The sequence below is a fragment of the Brachyhypopomus gauderio genome, unplaced genomic scaffold (genome assembly GCF_052324685.1).
Source record: "Brachyhypopomus gauderio isolate BG-103 unplaced genomic scaffold, BGAUD_0.2 sc278, whole genome shotgun sequence".
NCBI lineage: Eukaryota > Metazoa > Chordata > Actinopteri > Gymnotiformes > Hypopomidae > Brachyhypopomus > Brachyhypopomus gauderio.
Genome location: NW_027507099.1, coordinates 53,492 through 81,100, shown reverse-complemented (window position 1 = coordinate 81,100; position 27,609 = coordinate 53,492). Strand labels below are relative to the sequence as shown.

The 27,609-nt window shown below is 41.5% G+C and overlaps 26 non-coding genes across 26 annotated transcripts; 15 read left to right on the top strand and 11 right to left on the bottom strand.

Annotated features, from left to right (window-relative positions):
• Positions 1-1,622: 1,622 nt before the first annotated feature.
• Positions 1,623-1,696, top strand: trnan-guu (transfer RNA asparagine (anticodon GUU)). The gene has a single exon. It is a non-coding gene; the product is annotated as a tRNA-Asn (tRNA).
• Positions 1,697-1,785: 89 nt separating this feature from the next.
• trnak-cuu (transfer RNA lysine (anticodon CUU)) lies at positions 1,786-1,858 on the bottom strand. The gene has a single exon. It is a non-coding gene; the product is annotated as a tRNA-Lys (tRNA).
• Positions 1,859-4,402: 2,544 nt separating this feature from the next.
• Positions 4,403-4,476, top strand: trnan-guu (transfer RNA asparagine (anticodon GUU)). Its single transcript has one exon. It is a non-coding gene; the product is annotated as a tRNA-Asn (tRNA).
• An 89-nt stretch (positions 4,477-4,565) lies between these two features.
• On the bottom strand, positions 4,566-4,638 carry trnak-cuu (transfer RNA lysine (anticodon CUU)). The gene has a single exon. It is a non-coding gene; the product is annotated as a tRNA-Lys (tRNA).
• Positions 4,639-7,182: 2,544 nt separating this feature from the next.
• trnan-guu (transfer RNA asparagine (anticodon GUU)) lies at positions 7,183-7,256 on the top strand. Its single transcript has one exon. It is a non-coding gene; the product is annotated as a tRNA-Asn (tRNA).
• An 89-nt stretch (positions 7,257-7,345) lies between these two features.
• On the bottom strand, positions 7,346-7,418 carry trnak-cuu (transfer RNA lysine (anticodon CUU)). The gene has a single exon. It is a non-coding gene; the product is annotated as a tRNA-Lys (tRNA).
• Positions 7,419-8,556: 1,138 nt separating this feature from the next.
• On the top strand, positions 8,557-8,630 carry trnan-guu (transfer RNA asparagine (anticodon GUU)). Its single transcript has one exon. It is a non-coding gene; the product is annotated as a tRNA-Asn (tRNA).
• Positions 8,631-9,942: 1,312 nt separating this feature from the next.
• On the top strand, positions 9,943-10,016 carry trnan-guu (transfer RNA asparagine (anticodon GUU)). Its single transcript has one exon. It is a non-coding gene; the product is annotated as a tRNA-Asn (tRNA).
• Positions 10,017-10,105: 89 nt separating this feature from the next.
• trnak-cuu (transfer RNA lysine (anticodon CUU)) lies at positions 10,106-10,178 on the bottom strand. Its single transcript has one exon. It is a non-coding gene; the product is annotated as a tRNA-Lys (tRNA).
• Positions 10,179-11,316: 1,138 nt separating this feature from the next.
• trnan-guu (transfer RNA asparagine (anticodon GUU)) lies at positions 11,317-11,390 on the top strand. The gene has a single exon. It is a non-coding gene; the product is annotated as a tRNA-Asn (tRNA).
• Positions 11,391-12,702: 1,312 nt separating this feature from the next.
• On the top strand, positions 12,703-12,776 carry trnan-guu (transfer RNA asparagine (anticodon GUU)). The gene has a single exon. It is a non-coding gene; the product is annotated as a tRNA-Asn (tRNA).
• An 89-nt stretch (positions 12,777-12,865) lies between these two features.
• trnak-cuu (transfer RNA lysine (anticodon CUU)) lies at positions 12,866-12,938 on the bottom strand. Its single transcript has one exon. It is a non-coding gene; the product is annotated as a tRNA-Lys (tRNA).
• A 1,154-nt stretch (positions 12,939-14,092) lies between these two features.
• On the top strand, positions 14,093-14,166 carry trnan-guu (transfer RNA asparagine (anticodon GUU)). Its single transcript has one exon. It is a non-coding gene; the product is annotated as a tRNA-Asn (tRNA).
• An 89-nt stretch (positions 14,167-14,255) lies between these two features.
• Positions 14,256-14,328, bottom strand: trnak-cuu (transfer RNA lysine (anticodon CUU)). The gene has a single exon. It is a non-coding gene; the product is annotated as a tRNA-Lys (tRNA).
• A 2,544-nt stretch (positions 14,329-16,872) lies between these two features.
• trnan-guu (transfer RNA asparagine (anticodon GUU)) lies at positions 16,873-16,946 on the top strand. The gene has a single exon. It is a non-coding gene; the product is annotated as a tRNA-Asn (tRNA).
• An 89-nt stretch (positions 16,947-17,035) lies between these two features.
• trnak-cuu (transfer RNA lysine (anticodon CUU)) lies at positions 17,036-17,108 on the bottom strand. Its single transcript has one exon. It is a non-coding gene; the product is annotated as a tRNA-Lys (tRNA).
• Positions 17,109-18,262: 1,154 nt separating this feature from the next.
• trnan-guu (transfer RNA asparagine (anticodon GUU)) lies at positions 18,263-18,336 on the top strand. The gene has a single exon. It is a non-coding gene; the product is annotated as a tRNA-Asn (tRNA).
• An 89-nt stretch (positions 18,337-18,425) lies between these two features.
• On the bottom strand, positions 18,426-18,498 carry trnak-cuu (transfer RNA lysine (anticodon CUU)). Its single transcript has one exon. It is a non-coding gene; the product is annotated as a tRNA-Lys (tRNA).
• A 1,138-nt stretch (positions 18,499-19,636) lies between these two features.
• trnan-guu (transfer RNA asparagine (anticodon GUU)) lies at positions 19,637-19,710 on the top strand. Its single transcript has one exon. It is a non-coding gene; the product is annotated as a tRNA-Asn (tRNA).
• A 1,312-nt stretch (positions 19,711-21,022) lies between these two features.
• Positions 21,023-21,096, top strand: trnan-guu (transfer RNA asparagine (anticodon GUU)). The gene has a single exon. It is a non-coding gene; the product is annotated as a tRNA-Asn (tRNA).
• Positions 21,097-21,185: 89 nt separating this feature from the next.
• trnak-cuu (transfer RNA lysine (anticodon CUU)) lies at positions 21,186-21,258 on the bottom strand. Its single transcript has one exon. It is a non-coding gene; the product is annotated as a tRNA-Lys (tRNA).
• A 1,138-nt stretch (positions 21,259-22,396) lies between these two features.
• Positions 22,397-22,470, top strand: trnan-guu (transfer RNA asparagine (anticodon GUU)). Its single transcript has one exon. It is a non-coding gene; the product is annotated as a tRNA-Asn (tRNA).
• Positions 22,471-23,782: 1,312 nt separating this feature from the next.
• On the top strand, positions 23,783-23,856 carry trnan-guu (transfer RNA asparagine (anticodon GUU)). Its single transcript has one exon. It is a non-coding gene; the product is annotated as a tRNA-Asn (tRNA).
• Positions 23,857-23,945: 89 nt separating this feature from the next.
• On the bottom strand, positions 23,946-24,018 carry trnak-cuu (transfer RNA lysine (anticodon CUU)). Its single transcript has one exon. It is a non-coding gene; the product is annotated as a tRNA-Lys (tRNA).
• A 1,154-nt stretch (positions 24,019-25,172) lies between these two features.
• On the top strand, positions 25,173-25,246 carry trnan-guu (transfer RNA asparagine (anticodon GUU)). Its single transcript has one exon. It is a non-coding gene; the product is annotated as a tRNA-Asn (tRNA).
• Positions 25,247-25,335: 89 nt separating this feature from the next.
• Positions 25,336-25,408, bottom strand: trnak-cuu (transfer RNA lysine (anticodon CUU)). Its single transcript has one exon. It is a non-coding gene; the product is annotated as a tRNA-Lys (tRNA).
• Between the last annotated feature and the right edge of the window lie 2,201 nt (positions 25,409-27,609).

Genomic DNA, 27,609 nt, shown 5'->3' with positions numbered 1-27,609 from the left:
TTTGACAGGAAAAGGGTCTACAAACTGACCTTTTGTTTGAAGACCTGCAGGTCTTGACAAGTGAGAAACTGAAGGAAGGGCGAATTTTAGACAAGCTAGCAGAAAAGTGTGAGTGACATTGATGTTGCATCCTTTATGCATTGGCTCATTTCATCAAAAGCCAGCAAACAGGAGGAATGTGCTTGTTGGGTTTTTCTTTATAGGAAGAACTATGTAAGCACAGCAGCATCTGGTCTCTGTGGCGCAATCGGTTTGCGCGTTCGGCTGTTAACCGAAAGGATGGTGGTTCGAGCCCACCCAGGGACGATGTATGTTCCTTTCTCTTCTTTTTTAGACGTATTTTGTGCAAACAGATTAACTAAATTTCAACATTTCACTCAAACAAATCAGCCTCTCGCCCAACATGGGGCTCGAACTCACGACCCTGAGATTAAGAGTCTCATGCTCTACCGACTGAGCTAGCCGGGCGATTTTTGTAGGACCCCAAAGGCACTTGCTGTCGCCACATGTTGACATGTTGAGCAGGACCTGAGCTATGTTTGTGGAATTTGTGCAGAAATTAAAGACCTTCACCCTTAAACATTCACTAAACCTGGTGCATGATCTCACATCCCAGAGATTGAGAATCTGGCAAACTAACAATCGAACTGGTCAGGTAACAGCAGCATTTGAAGTGGGGTCAAAAAGGTACCATTAAAGGCACTTGACATCCCAGCTCAGTTTCGTTGCATAGCCTCTTTATAGTTGTTGAAAAAACGTTTTGTAGCGGAAGAAAACATTAATTTACTGGAAGACAATCCATTGATCACTCTTAATATCAAAGTAAAACATGTACTCTGTCCTGATAAAATTTTGAGCATGTGCATTTCACCTTGGGATTTAAAGTGTTTCCCTTTAGTCTGAGTACATCAGCTGAAGGCAGCTTAACTTCTTTTTTGGTTCTTGAAGTCTTTTTTTATTCTCATCCGAAAGGCATAGCCTATTCTGTTCCAGAAAACATTGGGGATTCCAATGTATCAATGACCTAGTTGGGAAAATAATTGCTGAACTCTGTAATGATCCTGATCTCAGCAGTACCAAGTGCCACAAAGGTCCACAAATCAGTTTACTCATGTATTTTATTGCCTATGGTTTGGTTTGTAAATGTGTGTTGGTGATATGGATGCATTCATGATAGCACATTTCCTGGACAAAATGCGTCTTGGAGCAGCTCCTGCAGTGCTTCCATCAAATCTGTTTTGAATAGGTTTTGGGTGCATTTTCATAAATAATTTCAAAAGCGTCTTATCTAAGAGGACATAACCCTGCAACTGAAGGCAAGGGAGCTACACTGTGTAAACTGGTGAAAATCATACACATTCCGATGACTGGTGGACAAAAGGATCAAAACTTTGACAGGAAAAGGGTCTACAAACTGACCTTTTGTTTGAAGACCTGGAGGTCTTGACAAGTGAGAAATTGAAGGAAGGGCGAATTTTAGACAAGCTAGCAGAAAAGTGTGAGTGACATTGATGTTGCATCCTTTATGCATTGGCTCATTTCATCAAAAGCCAGCAAACAGGAGGAATGTGCTTGTTGGGTTTTTCTTTTGAGGAAGAACTATGTAAGCACAGCAGCATCTGGTCTCTGTGGCGCAATCGGTTAGCGCGTTCGGCTGTTAACCGAAAGGATGGTGGTTCGAGCCCACTCAGGGACGATGTATGTTCCTTTCTCTTCTTTTTTAGACGTATTTTGTGCAAACAGATTAACTAAATTTCAACATTTCACTCAAACAAATCAGCCTCTCGCCCAACGTGGGGCTCGAACCCACGACCCTGAGATTAAGAGTCTCATGCTCTACCGACTGAGCTAGCCGGGCGATCTTTGTAGGACCCCAAAGGCACTTGCTGTCGGCACATGTTGACATGTTGAGCAGGACCTGAGCTATGTTTGTGGAATTTGTGCAGAAACTAAAGACCTTCACCCTTAAACATTCACTAAACCTGGTGCATGATCTCACATCCCAGAGATTGAGAATCTGGCAAACTAACAATCGAACTGGTCAGGTAACAGCAGCATTTGAAGTGGGGTCAAAAATGTACCATTAAAGGCACTTGACATCTCAGCTCAGTTTCGTTGCATAGCCTCTTTATAGTTGTTGAAAAAACGTTTTGTAGCGGAAGAAAACATTAATTTACTGGAAGACAATCTAGTGATCGCTCTTAATATCAAAGTAAAACATGTACTCTGTCCTGATAAAATTTTGAGCATGTGCATTTCACCTTGGGATTTAAAGTGTTTCCCTTTAGTCTGAGTACATCAGCTGAAGGCAGCTTAACTTCTTTTTTGGTTCTTGAAGTCTTTTTTTATTCTCATCCGAAAGGCATAGCCTATTCTGTTCCAGAAAACATTGGGGATTCCAATGTATCAATGACCTAGTTGGGAAAATAATTGCTGAACTCTGTAATGATCCTGATCTCAGCAGTACCAAGTGCCACAAAGGTCCACAAATCAGTTTACTCATGTATTTTATTGCCTATGGTTTGGTTTGTAAATGTGTGTTGGTGATATGGATGCATTCATGATAGCACATTTTCTGGACAAAATGCGTCTTGGAGCAGCTCCTGCAGTGCTTCCATCAAATCTGTTTTGAATAGGTTTTGGGTGCATTTTCACAAATAATTTCAAAAGCGTCTTATCTAAGAGGACATAACCCTGCAACTGAAGGCAAGGGAGCTACACTGTGTAAACTGGTGAAAATCATACACATTCCGATGACTGGTGGACAAAAGGATCAAAACTTTGACAGGAAAAGGGTCTACAAACTGACCTTTTGTTTGAAGACCTGCAGGTCTTGACAAGTGAGAAACTGAAGGAAGGGCGAATTTTAGACAAGCTAGCAGAAAAGTGTGAGTGACATTGATGTTGCATCCTTTATGCATTGGCTCATTTCATCAAAAGCCAGCAAACAGGAGGAATGTGCTTGTTGGGTTTTTCTTTATAGGAAGAACTATGTAAGCACAGCAGCATCTGGTCTCTGTGGCGCAATCGGTTTGCGCGTTCGGCTGTTAACCGAAAGGATGGTGGTTCGAGCCCACCCAGGGACGATGTATGTTCCTTTCTCTTCTTTTTTAGACGTATTTTGTGCAAACAGATTAACTAAATTTCAACATTTCACTCAAACAAATCAGCCTCTCGCCCAACATGGGGCTCGAACTCACGACCCTGAGATTAAGAGTCTCATGCTCTACCGACTGAGCTAGCCGGGCGATTTTTGTAGGACCCCAAAGGCACTTGCTGTCGCCACATGTTGACATGTTGAGCAGGACCTGAGCTATGTTTGTGGAATTTGTGCAGAAATTAAAGACCTTCACCCTTAAACATTCACTAAACCTGGTGCATGATCTCACATCCCAGAGATTGAGAATCTGGCAAACTAACAATCGAACTGGTCAGGTAACAGCAGCATTTGAAGTGGGGTCAAAAAGGTACCATTAAAGGCACTTGACATCCCAGCTCAGTTTCGTTGCATAGCCTCTTTATAGTTGTTGAAAAAACGTTTTGTAGCGGAAGAAAACATTAATTTACTGGAAGACAATCCATTGATCACTCTTAATATCAAAGTAAAACATGTACTCTGTCCTGATAAAATTTTGAGCATGTGCATTTCACCTTGGGATTTAAAGTGTTTCCCTTTAGTCTGAGTACATCAGCTGAAGGCAGCTTAACTTCTTTTTTGGTTCTTGAAGTCTTTTTTTATTCTCATCCGAAAGGCATAGCCTATTCTGTTCCAGAAAACATTGGGGATTCCAATGTATCAATGACCTAGTTGGGAAAATAATTGCTGAACTCTGTAATGATCCTGATCTCAGCAGTACCAAGTGCCACAAAGGTCCACAAATCAGTTTACTCATGTATTTTATTGCCTATGGTTTGGTTTGTAAATGTGTGTTGGTGATATGGATGCATTCATGATAGCACATTTCCTGGACAAAATGCGTCTTGGAGCAGCTCCTGCAGTGCTTCCATCAAATCTGTTTTGAATAGGTTTTGGGTGCATTTTCATAAATAATTTCAAAAGCGTCTTATCTAAGAGGACATAACCCTGCAACTGAAGGCAAGGGAGCTACACTGTGTAAACTGGTGAAAATCATACACATTCCGATGACTGGTGGACAAAAGGATCAAAACTTTGACAGGAAAAGGGTCTACAAACTGACCTTTTGTTTGAAGACCTGGAGGTCTTGACAAGTGAGAAATTGAAGGAAGGGCGAATTTTAGACAAGCTAGCAGAAAAGTGTGAGTGACATTGATGTTGCATCCTTTATGCATTGGCTCATTTCATCAAAAGCCAGCAAACAGGAGGAATGTGCTTGTTGGGTTTTTCTTTTGAGGAAGAACTATGTAAGCACAGCAGCATCTGGTCTCTGTGGCGCAATCGGTTAGCGCGTTCGGCTGTTAACCGAAAGGATGGTGGTTCGAGCCCACTCAGGGACGATGTATGTTCCTTTCTCTTCTTTTTTAGACGTATTTTGTGCAAACAGATTAACTAAATTTCAACATTTCACTCAAACAAATCAGCCTCTCGCCCAACGTGGGGCTCGAACCCACGACCCTGAGATTAAGAGTCTCATGCTCTACCGACTGAGCTAGCCGGGCGATCTTTGTAGGACCCCAAAGGCACTTGCTGTCGGCACATGTTGACATGTTGAGCAGGACCTGAGCTATGTTTGTGGAATTTGTGCAGAAACTAAAGACCTTCACCCTTAAACATTCACTAAACCTGGTGCATGATCTCACATCCCAGAGATTGAGAATCTGGCAAACTAACAATCGAACTGGTCAGGTAACAGCAGCATTTGAAGTGGGGTCAAAAATGTACCATTAAAGGCACTTGACATCTCAGCTCAGTTTCGTTGCATAGCCTCTTTATAGTTGTTGAAAAAACGTTTTGTAGCGGAAGAAAACATTAATTTACTGGAAGACAATCTAGTGATCGCTCTTAATATCAAAGTAAAACATGTACTCTGTCCTGATAAAATTTTGAGCATGTGCATTTCACCTTGGGATTTAAAGTGTTTCCCTTTAGTCTGAGTACATCAGCTGAAGGCAGCTTAACTTCTTTTTTGGTTCTTGAAGTCTTTTTTTATTCTCATCCGAAAGGCATAGCCTATTCTGTTCCAGAAAACATTGGGGATTCCAATGTATCAATGACCTAGTTGGGAAAATAATTGCTGAACTCTGTAATGATCCTGATCTCAGCAGTACCAAGTTCCACAAAGGTCCACAAATCAGTTTACTCATGTATTTTATTGCCTATGGTTTGGTTTGTAAATGTGTGTTGGTGATATGGATGCATTCATGATAGCACATTTTCTGGACAAAATGCGTCTTGGAGCAGCTCCTGCAGTGCTTCCATCAAATCTGTTTTGAATAGGTTTTGGGTGCATTTTCACAAATAATTTCAAAAGCGTCTTATCTAAGAGGACATAACCCTGCAACTGAAGGCAAGGGAGCTACACTGTGTAAACTGGTGAAAATCATACACATTCCGATGACTGGTGGACAAAAGGATCAAAACTTTGACAGGAAAAGGGTCTACAAACTGACCTTTTGTTTGAAGACCTGCAGGTCTTGACAAGTGAGAAACTGAAGGAAGGGCGAATTTTAGACAAGCTAGCAGAAAAGTGTGAGTGACATTGATGTTGCATCCTTTATGCATTGGCTCATTTCATCAAAAGCCAGCAAACAGGAGGAATGTGCTTGTTGGGTTTTTCTTTATAGGAAGAACTATGTAAGCACAGCAGCATCTGGTCTCTGTGGCGCAATCGGTTTGCGCGTTCGGCTGTTAACCGAAAGGATGGTGGTTCGAGCCCACCCAGGGACGATGTATGTTCCTTTCTCTTCTTTTTTAGACGTATTTTGTGCAAACAGATTAACTAAATTTCAACATTTCACTCAAACAAATCAGCCTCTCGCCCAACATGGGGCTCGAACTCACGACCCTGAGATTAAGAGTCTCATGCTCTACCGACTGAGCTAGCCGGGCGATTTTTGTAGGACCCCAAAGGCACTTGCTGTCGCCACATGTTGACATGTTGAGCAGGACCTGAGCTATGTTTGTGGAATTTGTGCAGAAATTAAAGACCTTCACCCTTAAACATTCACTAAACCTGGTGCATGATCTCACATCCCAGAGATTGAGAATCTGGCAAACTAACAATCGAACTGGTCAGGTAACAGCAGCATTTGAAGTGGGGTCAAAAAGGTACCATTAAAGGCACTTGACATCCCAGCTCAGTTTCGTTGCATAGCCTCTTTATAGTTGTTGAAAAAACGTTTTGTAGCGGAAGAAAACATTAATTTACTGGAAGACAATCCATTGATCACTCTTAATATCAAAGTAAAACATGTACTCTGTCCTGATAAAATTTTGAGCATGTGCATTTCACCTTGGGATTTAAAGTGTTTCCCTTTAGTCTGAGTACATCAGCTGAAGGCAGCTTAACTTCTTTTTTGGTTCTTGAAGTCTTTTTTTATTCTCATCCGAAAGGCATAGCCTATTCTGTTCCAGAAAACATTGGGGATTCCAATGTATCAATGACCTAGTTGGGAAAATAATTGCTGAACTCTGTAATGATCCTGATCTCAGCAGTACCAAGTGCCACAAAGGTCCACAAATCAGTTTACTCATGTATTTTATTGCCTATGGTTTGGTTTGTAAATGTGTGTTGGTGATATGGATGCATTCATGATAGCACATTTCCTGGACAAAATGCGTCTTGGAGCAGCTCCTGCAGTGCTTCCATCAAATCTGTTTTGAATAGGTTTTGGGTGCATTTTCATAAATAATTTCAAAAGCGTCTTATCTAAGAGGACATAACCCTGCAACTGAAGGCAAGGGAGCTACACTGTGTAAACTGGTGAAAATCATACACATTCCGATGACTGGTGGACAAAAGGATCAAAACTTTGACAGGAAAAGGGTCTACAAACTGACCTTTTGTTTGAAGACCTGGAGGTCTTGACAAGTGAGAAATTGAAGGAAGGGCGAATTTTAGACAAGCTAGCAGAAAAGTGTGAGTGACATTGATGTTGCATCCTTTATGCATTGGCTCATTTCATCAAAAGCCAGCAAACAGGAGGAATGTGCTTGTTGGGTTTTTCTTTTGAGGAAGAACTATGTAAGCACAGCAGCATCTGGTCTCTGTGGCGCAATCGGTTAGCGCGTTCGGCTGTTAACCGAAAGGATGGTGGTTCGAGCCCACCCAGGGACGATGTATGTTCCTTTCTCTTCTTTTTTAGACGTATTTTGTGCAAACAGATTAACTAAATTTCAACATTTCACTCAAACAAATCAGCCTCTCGCCCAACGTGGGGCTCGAACCCACGACCCTGAGATTAAGAGTCTCATGCTCTACCGACTGAGCTAGCCGGGCGATTTTTGTAGGACCCCAAAGGCACTTGCTGTCGCCACATGTTGACATGTTGAGCAGGACCTGAGCTATGTTTGTGGAATTTGTGCAGAAACTAAAGACCTTCACCCTTAAACATTCACTAAACCTGGTGCATGATCTCACATCCCAGAGATTGAGAATCTGGCAAACTAACAATCGAACTGGTCAGGTAACTGGTCAAAAAGGTACCATTAAAGGCACTTGACATCCCAGCTCAGTTTCGTTGCATAGCCTCTTTATAGTTGTTGAAAAAACGTTTTGTAGCGGAAGAAAACATTAATTTACTGGAAGACAATCCATTGATCACTCTTAATATCAAAGTAAAACATGTACTCTGTCCTGATAAAATTTTGAGCATGTGCATTTCACCTTGGGATTTAAAGTGTTTCCCTGTAGTCTGAGTACATCAGCTGAAGGCAGCTTAACTTCTTTTTTGGTTCTTGAAGTCTTTTTTTATTCTCATCCGAAAGGCATAGCCTATTCTGTTCCAGAAAACATTGGGGATTCCAATGTATCAATGACCTAGTTGGGAAAATAATTGCTGAACTCTGTAATGATCCTGATCTCAGCAGTACCAAGTGCCACAAAGGTCCACAAATCAGTTTACTCATGTATTTTATTGCCTATGGTTTGGTTTGTAAATGTGTGTTGGTGATATGGATGCATTCATGATAGCACATTTCCTGGACAAAATGCGTCTTGGAGCAGCTCCTGCAGTGCTTCCATCAAATCTGTTTTGAATAGGTTTTGGGTGCATTTTCATAAATAATTTCAAAAGCGTCTTATCTAAGAGGACATAACCCTGCAACTGAAGGCAAGGGAGCTACACTGTGTAAACTGGTGAAAATCATACACATTCCGATGACTGGTGGACAAAAGGATCAAAACTTTGACAGGAAAAGGGTCTACAAACTGACCTTTTGTTTGAAGACCTGGAGGTCTTGACAAGTGAGAAATTGAAGGAAGGGCGAATTTTAGACAAGCTAGCAGAAAAGTGTGAGTGACATTGATGTTGCATCCTTTATGCATTGGCTCATTTCATCAAAAGCCAGCAAACAGGAGGAATGTGCTTGTTGGGTTTTTCTTTTGAGGAAGAACTATGTAAGCACAGCAGCATCTGGTCTCTGTGGCGCAATCGGTTAGCGCGTTCGGCTGTTAACCGAAAGGATGGTGGTTCGAGCCCACCCAGGGACGATGTATGTTCCTTTCTCTTCTTTTTTAGACGTATTTTGTGCAAACAGATTAACTAAATTTCAACATTTCACTCAAACAAATCAGCCTCTCGCCCAACAGCTCGAACTCACGACCCTGAGATTAAGAGTCTCATGCTCTACCGACTGAGCTAGCCGGGCGATTTTTGTAGGACCCCAAAGGCACTTGCTGTCGCCACATGTTGACATGTTGAGCAGGACCTGAGCTATGTTTGTGGAATTTGTGCAGAAATTAAAGACCTTCACCCTTAAACATTCACTAAACCTGGTGCATGATCTCACATCCCAGAGATTGAGAATCTGGCAAACTAACAATCGAACTGGTCAGGTAACAGCAGCATTTGAAGTGGGGTCAAAAAGGTACCATTAAAGGCACTTGACATCCCAGCTCAGTTTCGTTGCATAGCCTCTTTATAGTTGTTGAAAAAACGTTTTGTAGCGGAAGAAAACATTAATTTACTGGAAGACAATCCATTGATCACTCTTAATATCAAAGTAAAACATGTACTCTGTCCTGATAAAATTTTGAGCATGTGCATTTCACCTTGGGATTTAAAGTGTTTCCCTTTAGTCTGAGTACATCAGCTGAAGGCAGCTTAACTTCTTTTTTGGTTCTTGAAGTCTTTTTTTATTCTCATCCGAAAGGCATAGCCTATTCTGTTCCAGAAAACATTGGGGATTCCAATGTATCAATGACCTAGTTGGGAAAATAATTGCTGAACTCTGTAATGATCCTGATCTCAGCAGTACCAAGTGCCACAAAGGTCCACAAATCAGTTTACTCATGTATTTTATTGCCTATGGTTTGGTTTGTAAATGTGTGTTGGTGATATGGATGCATTCATGATAGCACATTTCCTGGACAAAATGCGTCTTGGAGCAGCTCCTGCAGTGCTTCCATCAAATCTGTTTTGAATAGGTTTTGGGTGCATTTTCATAAATAATTTCAAAAGCGTCTTATCTAAGAGGACATAACCCTGCAACTGAAGGCAAGGGAGCTACACTGTGTAAACTGGTGAAAATCATACACATTCCGATGACTGGTGGACAAAAGGATCAAAACTTTGACAGGAAAAGGGTCTACAAACTGACCTTTTGTTTGAAGACCTGGAGGTCTTGACAAGTGAGAAATTGAAGGAAGGGCGAATTTTAGACAAGCTAGCAGAAAAGTGTGAGTGACATTGATGTTGCATCCTTTATGCATTGGCTCATTTCATCAAAAGCCAGCAAACAGGAGGAATGTGCTTGTTGGGTTTTTCTTTTGAGGAAGAACTATGTAAGCACAGCAGCATCTGGTCTCTGTGGCGCAATCGGTTAGCGCGTTCGGCTGTTAACCGAAAGGATGGTGGTTCGAGCCCACCCAGGGACGATGTATGTTCCTTTCTCTTCTTTTTTAGACGTATTTTGTGCAAACAGATTAACTAAATTTCAACATTTCACTCAAACAAATCAGCCTCTCGCCCAACGTGGGGCTCGAACCCACGACCCTGAGATTAAGAGTCTCATGCTCTACCGACTGAGCTAGCCGGGCGATTTTTGTAGGACCCCAAAGGCACTTGCTGTCGCCACATGTTGACATGTTGAGCAGGACCTGAGCTATGTTTGTGGAATTTGTGCAGAAACTAAAGACCTTCACCCTTAAACATTCACTAAACCTGGTGCATGATCTCACATCCCAGAGATTGAGAATCTGGCAAACTAACAATCGAACTGGTCAGGTAACTGGTCAAAAAGGTACCATTAAAGGCACTTGACATCCCAGCTCAGTTTCGTTGCATAGCCTCTTTATAGTTGTTGAAAAAACGTTTTGTAGCGGAAGAAAACATTAATTTACTGGAAGACAATCCATTGATCACTCTTAATATCAAAGTAAAACATGTACTCTGTCCTGATAAAATTTTGAGCATGTGCATTTCACCTTGGGATTTAAAGTGTTTCCCTTTAGTCTGAGTACATCAGCTGAAGGCAGCTTAACTTCTTTTTTGGTTCTTGAAGTCTTTTTTTATTCTCATCCGAAAGGCATAGCCTATTCTGTTCCAGAAAACATTGGGGATTCCAATGTATCAATGACCTAGTTGGGAAAATAATTGCTGAACTCTGTAATGATCCTGATCTCAGCAGTACCAAGTGCCACAAAGGTCCACAAATCAGTTTACTCATGTATTTTATTGCCTATGGTTTGGTTTGTAAATGTGTGTTGGTGATATGGATGCATTCATGATAGCACATTTCCTGGACAAAATGCGTCTTGGAGCAGCTCCTGCAGTGCTTCCATCAAATCTGTTTTGAATAGGTTTTGGGTGCATTTTCATAAATAATTTCAAAAGCGTCTTATCTAAGAGGACATAACCCTGCAACTGAAGGCAAGGGAGCTACACTGTGTAAACTGGTGAAAATCATACACATTCCGATGACTGGTGGACAAAAGGATCAAAACTTTGACAGGAAAAGGGTCTACAAACTGACCTTTTGTTTGAAGACCTGGAGGTCTTGACAAGTGAGAAATTGAAGGAAGGGCGAATTTTAGACAAGCTAGCAGAAAAGTGTGAGTGACATTGATGTTGCATCCTTTATGCATTGGCTCATTTCATCAAAAGCCAGCAAACAGGAGGAATGTGCTTGTTGGGTTTTTCTTTTGAGGAAGAACTATGTAAGCACAGCAGCATCTGGTCTCTGTGGCGCAATCGGTTAGCGCGTTCGGCTGTTAACCGAAAGGATGGTGGTTCGAGCCCACCCAGGGACGATGTATGTTCCTTTCTCTTCTTTTTTAGACGTATTTTGTGCAAACAGATTAACTAAATTTCAACATTTCACTCAAACAAATCAGCCTCTCGCCCAACAGCTCGAACTCACGACCCTGAGATTAAGAGTCTCATGCTCTACCGACTGAGCTAGCCGGGCGATTTTTGTAGGACCCCAAAGGCACTTGCTGTCGCCACATGTTGACATGTTGAGCAGGACCTGAGCTATGTTTGTGGAATTTGTGCAGAAATTAAAGACCTTCACCCTTAAACATTCACTAAACCTGGTGCATGATCTCACATCCCAGAGATTGAGAATCTGGCAAACTAACAATCGAACTGGTCAGGTAACAGCAGCATTTGAAGTGGGGTCAAAAAGGTACCATTAAAGGCACTTGACATCCCAGCTCAGTTTCGTTGCATAGCCTCTTTATAGTTGTTGAAAAAACGTTTTGTAGCGGAAGAAAACATTAATTTACTGGAAGACAATCCATTGATCACTCTTAATATCAAAGTAAAACATGTACTCTGTCCTGATAAAATTTTGAGCATGTGCATTTCACCTTGGGATTTAAAGTGTTTCCCTTTAGTCTGAGTACATCAGCTGAAGGCAGCTTAACTTCTTTTTTGGTTCTTGAAGTCTTTTTTTATTCTCATCCGAAAGGCATAGCCTATTCTGTTCCAGAAAACATTGGGGATTCCAATGTATCAATGACCTAGTTGGGAAAATAATTGCTGAACTCTGTAATGATCCTGATCTCAGCAGTACCAAGTGCCACAAAGGTCCACAAATCAGTTTACTCATGTATTTTATTGCCTATGGTTTGGTTTGTAAATGTGTGTTGGTGATATGGATGCATTCATGATAGCACATTTCCTGGACAAAATGCGTCTTGGAGCAGCTCCTGCAGTGCTTCCATCAAATCTGTTTTGAATAGGTTTTGGGTGCATTTTCATAAATAATTTCAAAAGCGTCTTATCTAAGAGGACATAACCCTGCAACTGAAGGCAAGGGAGCTACACTGTGTAAACTGGTGAAAATCATACACATTCCGATGACTGGTGGACAAAAGGATCAAAACTTTGACAGGAAAAGGGTCTACAAACTGACCTTTTGTTTGAAGACCTGGAGGTCTTGACAAGTGAGAAATTGAAGGAAGGGCGAATTTTAGACAAGCTAGCAGAAAAGTGTGAGTGACATTGATGTTGCATCCTTTATGCATTGGCTCATTTCATCAAAAGCCAGCAAACAGGAGGAATGTGCTTGTTGGGTTTTTCTTTTGAGGAAGAACTATGTAAGCACAGCAGCATCTGGTCTCTGTGGCGCAATCGGTTAGCGCGTTCGGCTGTTAACCGAAAGGATGGTGGTTCGAGCCCACCCAGGGACGATGTATGTTCCTTTCTCTTCTTTTTTAGACGTATTTTGTGCAAACAGATTAACTAAATTTCAACATTTCACTCAAACAAATCAGCCTCTCGCCCAACGTGGGGCTCGAACCCACGACCCTGAGATTAAGAGTCTCATGCTCTACCGACTGAGCTAGCCGGGCGATTTTTGTAGGACCCCAAAGGCACTTGCTGTCGCCACATGTTGACATGTTGAGCAGGACCTGAGCTATGTTTGTGGAATTTGTGCAGAAACTAAAGACCTTCACCCTTAAACATTCACTAAACCTGGTGCATGATCTCACATCCCAGAGATTGAGAATCTGGCAAACTAACAATCGAACTGGTCAGGTAACAGCAGCATTTGAAGTGGGGTCAAAAATGTACCATTAAAGGCACTTGACATCTCAGCTCAGTTTCGTTGCATAGCCTCTTTATAGTTGTTGAAAAAACGTTTTGTAGCGGAAGAAAACATTAATTTACTGGAAGACAATCTAGTGATCGCTCTTAATATCAAAGTAAAACATGTACTCTGTCCTGATAAAATTTTGAGCATGTGCATTTCACCTTGGGATTTAAAGTGTTTCCCTTTAGTCTGAGTACATCAGCTGAAGGCAGCTTAACTTCTTTTTTGGTTCTTGAAGTCTTTTTTTATTCTCATCCGAAAGGCATAGCCTATTCTGTTCCAGAAAACATTGGGGATTCCAATGTATCAATGACCTAGTTGGGAAAATAATTGCTGAACTCTGTAATGATCCTGATCTCAGCAGTACCAAGTGCCACAAAGGTCCACAAATCAGTTTACTCATGTATTTTATTGCCTATGGTTTGGTTTGTAAATGTGTGTTGGTGATATGGATGCATTCATGATAGCACATTTTCTGGACAAAATGCGTCTTGGAGCAGCTCCTGCAGTGCTTCCATCAAATCTGTTTTGAATAGGTTTTGGGTGCATTTTCACAAATAATTTCAAAAGCGTCTTATCTAAGAGGACATAACCCTGCAACTGAAGGCAAGGGAGCTACACTGTGTAAACTGGTGAAAATCATACACATTCCGATGACTGGTGGACAAAAGGATCAAAACTTTGACAGGAAAAGGGTCTACAAACTGACCTTTTGTTTGAAGACCTGCAGGTCTTGACAAGTGAGAAATTGAAGGAAGGGCGAATTTTAGACAAGCTAGCAGAAAAGTGTGAGTGACATTGATGTTGCATCCTTTATGCATTGGCTCATTTCATCAAAAGCCAGCAAACAGGAGGAATGTGCTTGTTGGGTTTTTCTTTTGAGGAAGAACTATGTAAGCACAGCAGCATCTGGTCTCTGTGGCGCAATCGGTTAGCGCGTTCGGCTGTTAACCGAAAGGATGGTGGTTCGAGCCCACCCAGGGACGATGTATGTTCCTTTCTCTTCTTTTTTAGACGTATTTTGTGCAAACAGATTAACTAAATTTCAACATTTCACTCAAACAAATCAGCCTCTCGCCCAACGTGGGGCTCGAACCCACGACCCTGAGATTAAGAGTCTCATGCTCTACCGACTGAGCTAGCCGGGCGATTTTTGTAAGACCCCAAAGGCACTTGCTGTCGCCACATGTTGACATGTTGAGCAGGACCTGAGCTATGTTTGTGGAATTTGTGCAGAAATTAAAGACCTTCACCCTTAAACATTCACTAAACCTGGTGCATGATCTCACATCCCAGAGATTGAGAATCTGGCAAACTAACAATCGAACTGGTCAGGTAACAGCAGCATTTGAAGTGGGGTCAAAAAGGTACCATTAAAGGCACTTGACATCCCAGCTCAGTTTCGTTGCATAGCCTCTTTATAGTTGTTGAAAAAACGTTTTGTAGCGGAAGAAAACATTAATTTACTGGAAGACAATCCAGTGATCGCTCTTAATATCAAAGTAAAACATGTACTCTGTCCTGATAAAATTTTGAGCATGTGCATTTCACCTTGGGATTTAAAGTGTTTCCCTTTAGTCTGAGTACATCAGCTGAAGGCAGCTTAACTTCTTTTTTGGTTCTTGAAGTCTTTTTTTATTCTCATCCGAAAGGCATAGCCTATTCTGTTCCAGAAAACATTGGGGATTCCAATGTATCAATGACCTAGTTGGGAAAATAATTGCTGAACTCTGTAATGATCCTGATCTCAGCAGTACCAAGTGCCACAAAGGTCCACAAATCAGTTTACTCATGTATTTTATTGCCTATGGTTTGGTTTGTAAATGTGTGTTGGTGATATGGATGCATTCATGATAGCACATTTTCTGGACAAAATGTGTCTTGGAGCAGCTCCTGCAGTGCTTCCATCAAATCTGTTTTGAATAGGTTTTGGGTGCATTTTCACAAATAATTTCAAAAGCGTCTTATCTAAGACGACATAACCCTGCAACTGAAGGCAAGGGAGCTACACTGTGTAAACTGGTGAAAATCATACACATTCCGATGACTGGTGGACAAAAGGATCAAAACTTTGACAGGAAAAGGGTCTACAAACTGACCTTTTGTTTGAAGACCTGGAGGTCTTGACAAGTGAGAAATTGAAGGAAGGGCGAATTTTAGACAAGCTAGCAGAAAAGTGTGAGTGACATTGATGTTGCATCCTTTATGCATTGGCTCATTTCATCAAAAGCCAGCAAACAGGAGGAATGTGCTTGTTGGGTTTTTCTTTATAGGAAGAACTATGTAAGCACAGCAGCATCTGGTCTCTGTGGTGCAATCGGTTTGCGCGTTCGGCTGTTAACCGAAAGGATGGTGGTTCGAGCCCACCCAGGGACGATGTATGTTCCTTTCTCTTCTTTTTTAGACGTATTTTGTGCAAACAGATTAACTAAATTTCAACATTTCACTCAAACAAATCAGCCTCTCGCCCAACATGGGGCTCGAACTCACGACCCTGAGATTAAGAGTCTCATGCTCTACCGACTGAGCTAGCCGGGCGATTTTTGTAGGACCCCAAAGGCACTTGCTGTCGCCACATGTTGACATGTTGAGCAGGACCTGAGCTATGTTTGTGGAATTTGTGCAGAAATTAAAGACCTTCACCCTTAAACATTCACTAAACCTGGTGCATGATCTCACATCCCAGAGATTGAGAATCTGGCAAACTAACAATCGAACTGGTCAGGTAACAGCAGCATTTGAAGTGGGGTCAAAAAGGTACCATTAAAGGCACTTGACATCCCAGCTCAGTTTCGTTGCATAGCCTCTTTATAGTTGTTGAAAAAACGTTTTGTAGCGGAAGAAAACATTAATTTACTGGAAGACAATCCATTGATCACTCTTAATATCAAAGTAAAACATGTACTCTGTCCTGATAAAATTTTGAGCATGTGCATTTCACCTTGGGATTTAAAGTGTTTCCCTTTAGTCTGAGTACATCAGCTGAAGGCAGCTTAACTTCTTTTTTGGTTCTTGAAGTCTTTTTTTATTCTCATCCGAAAGGCATAGCCTATTCTGTTCCAGAAAACATTGGGGATTCCAATGTATCAATGACCTAGTTGGGAAAATAATTGCTGAACTCTGTAATGATCCTGATCTCAGCAGTACCAAGTGCCACAAAGGTCCACAAATCAGTTTACTCATGTATTTTATTGCCTATGGTTTGGTTTGTAAATGTGTGTTGGTGATATGGATGCATTCATGATAGCACATTTCCTGGACAAAATGCGTCTTGGAGCAGCTCCTGCAGTGCTTCCATCAAATCTGTTTTGAATAGGTTTTGGGTGCATTTTCATAAATAATTTCAAAAGCGTCTTATCTAAGAGGACATAACCCTGCAACTGAAGGCAAGGGAGCTACACTGTGTAAACTGGTGAAAATCATACACATTCCGATGACTGGTGGACAAAAGGATCAAAACTTTGACAGGAAAAGGGTCTACAAACTGACCTTTTGTTTGAAGACCTGGAGGTCTTGACAAGTGAGAAATTGAAGGAAGGGCGAATTTTAGACAAGCTAGCAGAAAAGTGTAAGTGACATTGATGTTGCATCCTTTATGCATTGGCTCATTTCATCAAAAGCCAGCAAACAGGAGGAATGTGCTTGTTGGGTTTTTCTTTTGAGGAAGAACTATGTAAGCACAGCAGCATCTGGTCTCTGTGGCGCAATCGGTTAGCGCGTTCGGCTGTTAACCGAAAGGATGGTGGTTCGAGCCCACTCAGGGACGATGTATGTTCCTTTCTCTTCTTTTTTAGACGTATTTTGTGCAAACAGATTAACTAAATTTCAACATTTCACTCAAACAAATCAGCCTCTCGCCCAACGTGGGGCTCGAACCCACGACCCTGAGATTAAGAGTCTCATGCTCTACCGACTGAGCTAGCCGGGCGATTTTTGTAGGACCCCAAAGGCACTTGCTGTCGCCACATGTTGACATGTTGAGCAGGACCTGAGCTATGTTTGTGGAATTTGTTCAGAAACTAAAGACCTTCACCCTTAAACATTCACTAAACCTGGTGCATGATCTCACATCCCAGAGATTGAGAATCTGGCAAACTAACAATCGAACTGGTCAGGTAACAGCAGCATTTGAAGTGGGGTCAAAAATGTACCATTAAAGGCACTTGACATCCCAGCTCAGTTTCGTTGCATAGCCTCTTTATAGTTGTTGAAAAAACGTTTTGTAGCGGAAGAAAACATTAATTTACTGGAAGACAATCCATTGATCACTCTTAATATCAAAGTAAAACATGTACTCTGTCCTGATAAAATTTTGAGCATGTGCATTTCACCTTGGGATTTAAAGTGTTTCCCTTTAGTCTGAGTACATCAGCTGAAGGCAGCTTAACTTCTTTTTTGGTTCTTGAAGTCTTTTTTTATTCTCATCCGAAAGGCATAGCCTATTCTGTTCCAGAAAACATTGGGGATTCCAATGTATCAATGACCTAGTTGGGAAAATAATTGCTGAACTCTGTAATGATCCTGATCTCAGCAGTACCAAGTGCCACAAAGGTCCACAAATCAGTTTACTCATGTATTTTATTGCCTATGGTTTGGTTTGTAAATGTGTGTTGGTGATATGGATGCATTCATGATAGCACATTTCCTGGACAAAATGCGTCTTGGAGCAGCTCCTGCAGTGCTTCCATCAAATCTGTTTTGAATAGGTTTTGGGTGCATTTTCATAAATAATTTCAAAAGCGTCTTATCTAAGAGGACATAACCCTGCAACTGAAGGCAAGGGAGCTACACTGTGTAAACTGGTGAAAATCATACACATTCCGATGACTGGTGGACAAAAGGATCAAAACTTTGACAGGAAAAGGGTCTACAAACTGACCTTTTGTTTGAAGACCTGGAGGTCTTGACAAGTGAGAAATTGAAGGAAGGGCGAATTTTAGACAAGCTAGCAGAAAAGTGTGAGTGACATTGATGTTGCATCCTTTATGCATTGGCTCATTTCATCAAAAGCCAGCAAACAGGAGGAATGTGCTTGTTGGGTTTTTCTTTTGAGGAAGAACTATGTAAGCACAGCAGCATCTGGTCTCTGTGGCGCAATCGGTTAGCGCGTTCGGCTGTTAACCGAAAGGATGGTGGTTCGAGCCCACCCAGGGACGATGTATGTTCCTTTCTCTTCTTTTTTAGACGTATTTTGTGCAAACAGATTAACTAAATTTCAACATTTCACTCAAACAAATCAGCCTCTCGCCCAACGTGGGGCTCGAACCCACGACCCTGAGATTAAGAGTCTCATGCTCTACCGACTGAGCTAGCCGGGCGATTTTTGTAGGACCCCAAAGGCACTTGCTGTCGCCACATGTTGACATGTTGAGCAGGACCTGAGCTATGTTTGTGGAATTTGTGCAGAAACTAAAGACCTTCACCCTTAAACATTCACTAAACCTGGTGCATGATCTCACATCCCAGAGATTGAGAATCTGGCAAACTAACAATCGAACTGGTCAGGTAACTGGTCAAAAAGGTACCATTAAAGGCACTTGACATCCCAGCTCAGTTTCGTTGCATAGCCTCTTTATAGTTGTTGAAAAAACGTTTTGTAGCGGAAGAAAACATTAATTTACTGGAAGACAATCCATTGATCACTCTTAATATCAAAGTAAAACATGTACTCTGTCCTGATAAAATTTTGAGCATGTGCATTTCACCTTGGGATTTAAAGTGTTTCCCTTTAGTCTGAGTACATCAGCTGAAGGCAGCTTAACTTCTTTTTTGGTTCTTGAAGTCTTTTTTTATTCTCATCCGAAAGGCATAGCCTATTCTGTTCCAGAAAACATTGGGGATTCCAATGTATCAATGACCTAGTTGGGAAAATAATTGCTGAACTCTGTAATGATCCTGATCTCAGCAGTACCAAGTGCCACAAAGGTCCACAAATCAGTTTACTCATGTATTTTATTGCCTATGGTTTGGTTTGTAAATGTGTGTTGGTGATATGGATGCATTCATGATAGCACATTTCCTGGACAAAATGCGTCTTGGAGCAGCTCCTGCAGTGCTTCCATCAAATCTGTTTTGAATAGGTTTTGGGTGCATTTTCATAAATAATTTCAAAAGCGTCTTATCTAAGAGGACATAACCCTGCAACTGAAGGCAAGGGAGCTACACTGTGTAAACTGGTGAAAATCATACACATTCCGATGACTGGTGGACAAAAGGATCAAAACTTTGACAGGAAAAGGGTCTACAAACTGACCTTTTGTTTGAAGACCTGGAGGTCTTGACAAGTGAGAAATTGAAGGAAGGGCGAATTTTAGACAAGCTAGCAGAAAAGTGTGAGTGACATTGATGTTGCATCCTTTATGCATTGGCTCATTTCATCAAAAGCCAGCAAACAGGAGGAATGTGCTTGTTGGGTTTTTCTTTTGAGGAAGAACTATGTAAGCACAGCAGCATCTGGTCTCTGTGGCGCAATTGGTTAGCGCGTTCGGCTGTTAACCGAAAGGATGGTGGTTCGAGCCCACCCAGGGACGATGTATGTTCCTTTCTCTTCTTTTTTAGACGTATTTTGTGCAAACAGATTAACTAAATTTCAACATTTCACTCAAACAAATCAGCCTCTCGCCCAACAGCTCGAACTCACGACCCTGAGATTAAGAGTCTCATGCTCTACCGACTGAGCTAGCCGGGCGATTTTTGTAGGACCCCAAAGGCACTTGCTGTCGCCACATGTTGACATGTTGAGCAGGACCTGAGCTATGTTTGTGGAATTTGTGCAGAAATTAAAGACCTTCACCCTTAAACATTCACTAAACCTGGTGCATGATCTCACATCCCAGAGATTGAGAATCTGGCAAACTAACAATCGAACTGGTCAGGTAACAGCAGCATTTGAAGTGGGGTCAAAAAGGTACCATTAAAGGCACTTGACATCCCAGCTCAGTTTCGTTGCATAGCCTCTTTATAGTTGTTGAAAAAACGTTTTGTAGCGGAAGAAAACATTAATTTACTGGAAGACAATCCATTGATCACTCTTAATATCAAAGTAAAACATGTACTCTGTCCTGATAAAATTTTGAGCATGTGCATTTCACCTTGGGATTTAAAGTGTTTCCCTGTAGTCTGAGTACATCAGCTGAAGGCAGCTTAACTTCTTTTTTGGTTCTTGAAGTCTTTTTTTATTCTCATCCGAAAGGCATAGCCTATTCTGTTCCAGAAAACATTGGGGATTCCAATGTATCAATGACCTAGTTGGGAAAATAATTGCTGAACTCTGTAATGATCCTGATCTCAGCAGTACCAAGTGCCACAAAGGTCCACAAATCAGTTTACTCATGTATTTTATTGCCTATGGTTTGGTTTGTAAATGTGTGTTGGTGATATGGATGCATTCATGATAGCACATTTCCTGGACAAAATGCGTCTTGGAGCAGCTCCTGCAGTGCTTCCATCAAATCTGTTTTGAATAGGTTTTGGGTGCATTTTCATAAATAATTTCAAAAGCGTCTTATCTAAGAGGACATAACCCTGCAACTGAAGGCAAGGGAGCTACACTGTGTAAACTGGTGAAAATCATACACATTCCGATGACTGGTGGACAAAAGGATCAAAACTTTGACAGGAAAAGGGTCTACAAACTGACCTTTTGTTTGAAGACCTGGAGGTCTTGACAAGTGAGAAATTGAAGGAAGGGCGAATTTTAGACAAGCTAGCAGAAAAGTGTGAGTGACATTGATGTTGCATCCTTTATGCATTGGCTCATTTCATCAAAAGCCAGCAAACAGGAGGAATGTGCTTGTTGGGTTTTTCTTTTGAGGAAGAACTATGTAAGCACAGCAGCATCTGGTCTCTGTGGCGCAATCGGTTAGCGCGTTCGGCTGTTAACCGAAAGGATGGTGGTTCGAGCCCACCCAGGGACGATGTATGTTCCTTTCTCTTCTTTTTTAGACGTATTTTGTGCAAACAGATTAACTAAATTTCAACATTTCACTCAAACAAATCAGCCTCTCGCCCAACGTGGGGCTCGAACCCACGACCCTGAGATTAAGAGTCTCATGCTCTACCGACTGAGCTAGCCGGGCGATTTTTGTAGGACCCCAAAGGCACTTGCTGTCGCCACATGTTGACATGTTGAGCAGGACCTGAGCTATGTTTGTGGAATTTGTGCAGAAACTAAAGACCTTCACCCTTAAACATTCACTAAACCTGGTGCATGATCTCACATCCCAGAGATTGAGAATCTGGCAAACTAACAATCGAACTGGTCAGGTAACTGGTCAAAAAGGTACCATTAAAGGCACTTGACATCCCAGCTCAGTTTCGTTGCATAGCCTCTTTATAGTTGTTGAAAAAACGTTTTGTAGCGGAAGAAAACATTAATTTACTGGAAGACAATCCATTGATCACTCTTAATATCAAAGTAAAACATGTACTCTGTCCTGATAAAATTTTGAGCATGTGCATTTCACCTTGGGATTTAAAGTGTTTCCCTTTAGTCTGAGTACATCAGCTGAAGGCAGCTTAACTTCTTTTTTGGTTCTTGAAGTCTTTTTTTATTCTCATCCGAAAGGCATAGCCTATTCTGTTCCAGAAAACATTGGGGATTCCAATGTATCAATGACCTAGTTGGGAAAATAATTGCTGAACTCTGTAATGATCCTGATCTCAGCAGTACCAAGTGCCACAAAGGTCCACAAATCAGTTTACTCATGTATTTTATTGCCTATGGTTTGGTTTGTAAATGTGTGTTGGTGATATGGATGCATTCATGATAGCACATTTCCTGGACAAAATGCGTCTTGGAGCAGCTCCTGCAGTGCTTCCATCAAATCTGTTTTGAATAGGTTTTGGGTGCATTTTCATAAATAATTTCAAAAGCGTCTTATCTAAGAGGACATAACCCTGCAACTGAAGGCAAGGGAGCTACACTGTGTAAACTGGTGAAAATCATACACATTCCGATGACTGGTGGACAAAAGGATCAAAACTTTGACAGGAAAAGGGTCTACAAACTGACCTTTTGTTTGAAGACCTGGAGGTCTTGACAAGTGAGAAATTGAAGGAAGGGCGAATTTTAGACAAGCTAGCAGAAAAGTGTGAGTGACATTGATGTTGCATCCTTTATGCATTGGCTCATTTCATCAAAAGCCAGCAAACAGGAGGAATGTGCTTGTTGGGTTTTTCTTTTGAGGAAGAACTATGTAAGCACAGCAGCATCTGGTCTCTGTGGCGCAATCGGTTAGCGCGTTCGGCTGTTAACCGAAAGGATGGTGGTTCGAGCCCACCCAGGGACGATGTATGTTCCTTTCTCTTCTTTTTTAGACGTATTTTGTGCAAACAGATTAACTAAATTTCAACATTTCACTCAAACAAATCAGCCTCTCGCCCAACAGCTCGAACTCACGACCCTGAGATTAAGAGTCTCATGCTCTACCGACTGAGCTAGCCGGGCGATTTTTGTAGGACCCCAAAGGCACTTGCTGTCGCCACATGTTGACATGTTGAGCAGGACCTGAGCTATGTTTGTGGAATTTGTGCAGAAATTAAAGACCTTCACCCTTAAACATTCACTAAACCTGGTGCATGATCTCACATCCCAGAGATTGAGAATCTGGCAAACTAACAATCGAACTGGTCAGGTAACAGCAGCATTTGAAGTGGGGTCAAAAAGGTACCATTAAAGGCACTTGACATCCCAGCTCAGTTTCGTTGCATAGCCTCTTTATAGTTGTTGAAAAAACGTTTTGTAGCGGAAGAAAACATTAATTTACTGGAAGACAATCCATTGATCACTCTTAATATCAAAGTAAAACATGTACTCTGTCCTGATAAAATTTTGAGCATGTGCATTTCACCTTGGGATTTAAAGTGTTTCCCTTTAGTCTGAGTACATCAGCTGAAGGCAGCTTAACTTCTTTTTTGGTTCTTGAAGTCTTTTTTTATTCTCATCCGAAAGGCATAGCCTATTCTGTTCCAGAAAACATTGGGGATTCCAATGTATCAATGACCTAGTTGGGAAAATAATTGCTGAACTCTGTAATGATCCTGATCTCAGCAGTACCAAGTGCCACAAAGGTCCACAAATCAGTTTACTCATGTATTTTATTGCCTATGGTTTGGTTTGTAAATGTGTGTTGGTGATATGGATGCATTCATGATAGCACATTTCCTGGACAAAATGCGTCTTGGAGCAGCTCCTGCAGTGCTTCCATCAAATCTGTTTTGAATAGGTTTTGGGTGCATTTTCATAAATAATTTCAAAAGCGTCTTATCTAAGAGGACATAACCCTGCAACTGAAGGCAAGGGAGCTACACTGTGTAAACTGGTGAAAATCATACACATTCCGATGACTGGTGGACAAAAGGATCAAAACTTTGACAGGAAAAGGGTCTACAAACTGACCTTTTGTTTGAAGACCTGGAGGTCTTGACAAGTGAGAAATTGAAGGAAGGGCGAATTTTAGACAAGCTAGCAGAAAAGTGTGAGTGACATTGATGTTGCATCCTTTATGCATTGGCTCATTTCATCAAAAGCCAGCAAACAGGAGGAATGTGCTTGTTGGGTTTTTCTTTTGAGGAAGAACTATGTAAGCACAGCAGCATCTGGTCTCTGTGGCGCAATCGGTTAGCGCGTTCGGCTGTTAACCGAAAGGATGGTGGTTCGAGCCCACCCAGGGACGATGTATGTTCCTTTCTCTTCTTTTTTAGACGTATTTTGTGCAAACAGATTAACTAAATTTCAACATTTCACTCAAACAAATCAGCCTCTCGCCCAACGTGGGGCTCGAACCCACGACCCTGAGATTAAGAGTCTCATGCTCTACCGACTGAGCTAGCCGGGCGATTTTTGTAGGACCCCAAAGGCACTTGCTGTCGCCACATGTTGACATGTTGAGCAGGACCTGAGCTATGTTTGTGGAATTTGTGCAGAAACTAAAGACCTTCACCCTTAAACATTCACTAAACCTGGTGCATGATCTCACATCCCAGAGATTGAGAATCTGGCAAACTAACAATCGAACTGGTCAGGTAACAGCAGCATTTGAAGTGGGGTCAAAAATGTACCATTAAAGGCACTTGACATCTCAGCTCAGTTTCGTTGCATAGCCTCTTTATAGTTGTTGAAAAAACGTTTTGTAGCGGAAGAAAACATTAATTTACTGGAAGACAATCTAGTGATCGCTCTTAATATCAAAGTAAAACATGTACTCTGTCCTGATAAAATTTTGAGCATGTGCATTTCACCTTGGGATTTAAAGTGTTTCCCTTTAGTCTGAGTACATCAGCTGAAGGCAGCTTAACTTCTTTTTTGGTTCTTGAAGTCTTTTTTTATTCTCATCCGAAAGGCATAGCCTATTCTGTTCCAGAAAACATTGGGGATTCCAATGTATCAATGACCTAGTTGGGAAAATAATTGCTGAACTCTGTAATGATCCTGATCTCAGCAGTACCAAGTGCCACAAAGGTCCACAAATCAGTTTACTCATGTATTTTATTGCCTATGGTTTGGTTTGTAAATGTGTGTTGGTGATATGGATGCATTCATGATAGCACATTTTCTGGACAAAATGCGTCTTGGAGCAGCTCCTGCAGTGCTTCCATCAAATCTGTTTTGAATAGGTTTTGGGTGCATTTTCACAAATAATTTCAAAAGCGTCTTATCTAAGAGGACATAACCCTGCAACTGAAGGCAAGGGAGCTACACTGTGTAAACTGGTGAAAATCATACACATTCCGATGACTGGTGGACAAAAGGATCAAAACTTTGACAGGAAAAGGGTCTACAAACTGACCTTTTGTTTGAAGACCTGCAGGTCTTGACAAGTGAGAAATTGAAGGAAGGGCGAATTTTAGACAAGCTAGCAGAAAAGTGTGAGTGACATTGATGTTGCATCCTTTATGCATTGGCTCATTTCATCAAAAGCCAGCAAACAGGAGGAATGTGCTTGTTGGGTTTTTCTTTTGAGGAAGAACTATGTAAGCACAGCAGCATCTGGTCTCTGTGGCGCAATCGGTTAGCGCGTTCGGCTGTTAACCGAAAGGATGGTGGTTCGAGCCCACCCAGGGACGATGTATGTTCCTTTCTCTTCTTTTTTAGACGTATTTTGTGCAAACAGATTAACTAAATTTCAACATTTCACTCAAACAAATCAGCCTCTCGCCCAACGTGGGGCTCGAACCCACGACCCTGAGATTAAGAGTCTCATGCTCTACCGACTGAGCTAGCCGGGCGATTTTTGTAAGACCCCAAAGGCACTTGCTGTCGCCACATGTTGACATGTTGAGCAGGACCTGAGCTATGTTTGTGGAATTTGTGCAGAAATTAAAGACCTTCACCCTTAAACATTCACTAAACCTGGTGCATGATCTCACATCCCAGAGATTGAGAATCTGGCAAACTAACAATCGAACTGGTCAGGTAACAGCAGCATTTGAAGTGGGGTCAAAAAGGTACCATTAAAGGCACTTGACATCCCAGCTCAGTTTCGTTGCATAGCCTCTTTATAGTTGTTGAAAAAACGTTTTGTAGCGGAAGAAAACATTAATTTACTGGAAGACAATCCAGTGATCGCTCTTAATATCAAAGTAAAACATGTACTCTGTCCTGATAAAATTTTGAGCATGTGCATTTCACCTTGGGATTTAAAGTGTTTCCCTTTAGTCTGAGTACATCAGCTGAAGGCAGCTTAACTTCTTTTTTGGTTCTTGAAGTCTTTTTTTATTCTCATCCGAAAGGCATAGCCTATTCTGTTCCAGAAAACATTGGGGATTCCAATGTATCAATGACCTAGTTGGGAAAATAATTGCTGAACTCTGTAATGATCCTGATCTCAGCAGTACCAAGTGCCACAAAGGTCCACAAATCAGTTTACTCATGTATTTTATTGCCTATGGTTTGGTTTGTAAATGTGTGTTGGTGATATGGATGCATTCATGATAGCACATTTTCTGGACAAAATGTGTCTTGGAGCAGCTCCTGCAGTGCTTCCATCAAATCTGTTTTGAATAGGTTTTGGGTGCATTTTCACAAATAATTTCAAAAGCGTCTTATCTAAGACGACATAACCCTGCAACTGAAGGCAAGGGAGCTACACTGTGTAAACTGGTGAAAATCATACACATTCCGATGACTGGTGGACAAAAGGATCAAAACTTTGACAGGAAAAGGGTCTACAAACTGACCTTTTGTTTGAAGACCTGGAGGTCTTGACAAGTGAGAAATTGAAGGAAGGGCGAATTTTAGACAAGCTAGCAGAAAAGTGTGAGTGACATTGATGTTGCATCCTTTATGCATTGGCTCATTTCATCAAAAGCCAGCAAACAGGAGGAATGTGCTTGTTGGGTTTTTCTTTATAGGAAGAACTATGTAAGCACAGCAGCATCTGGTCTCTGTGGTGCAATCGGTTTGCGCGTTCGGCTGTTAACCGAAAGGATGGTGGTTCGAGCCCACCCAGGGACGATGTATGTTCCTTTCTCTTCTTTTTTAGACGTATTTTGTGCAAACAGATTAACTAAATTTCAACATTTCACTCAAACAAATCAGCCTCTCGCCCAACATGGGGCTCGAACTCACGACCCTGAGATTAAGAGTCTCATGCTCTACCGACTGAGCTAGCCGGGCGATTTTTGTAGGACCCCAAAGGCACTTGCTGTCGCCACATGTTGACATGTTGAGCAGGACCTGAGCTATGTTTGTGGAATTTGTGCAGAAATTAAAGACCTTCACCCTTAAACATTCACTAAACCTGGTGCATGATCTCACATCCCAGAGATTGAGAATCTGGCAAACTAACAATCGAACTGGTCAGGTAACAGCAGCATTTGAAGTGGGGTCAAAAAGGTACCATTAAAGGCACTTGACATCCCAGCTCAGTTTCGTTGCATAGCCTCTTTATAGTTGTTGAAAAAACGTTTTGTAGCGGAAGAAAACATTAATTTACTGGAAGACAATCCAGTGATCGCTCTTAATATCAAAGTAAAACATGTACTCTGTCCTGATAAAATTTTGAGCATGTGCATTTCACCTTGGGATTTAAAGTGTTTCCCTTTAGTCTGAGTACATCAGCTGAAGGCAGCTTAACTTCTTTTTTGGTTCTTGAAGTCTTTTTTTATTCTCATCCGAAAGGCATAGCCTATTCTGTTCCAGAAAACATTGGGGATTCCAATGTATCAATGACCTAGTTGGGAAAATAATTGCTGAACTCTGTAATGATCCTGATCTCAGCAGTACCAAGTGCCACAAAGGTCCACAAATCAGTTTACTCATGTATTTTATTGCCTATGGTTTGGTTTGTAAATGTGTGTTGGTGATATGGATGCATTCATGATAGCACATTTTCTGGACAAAATGTGTCTTGGAGCAGCTCCTGCAGTGCTTCCATCAAATCTGTTTTGAATAGGTTTTGGGTGCATTTTCACAAATAATTTCAAAA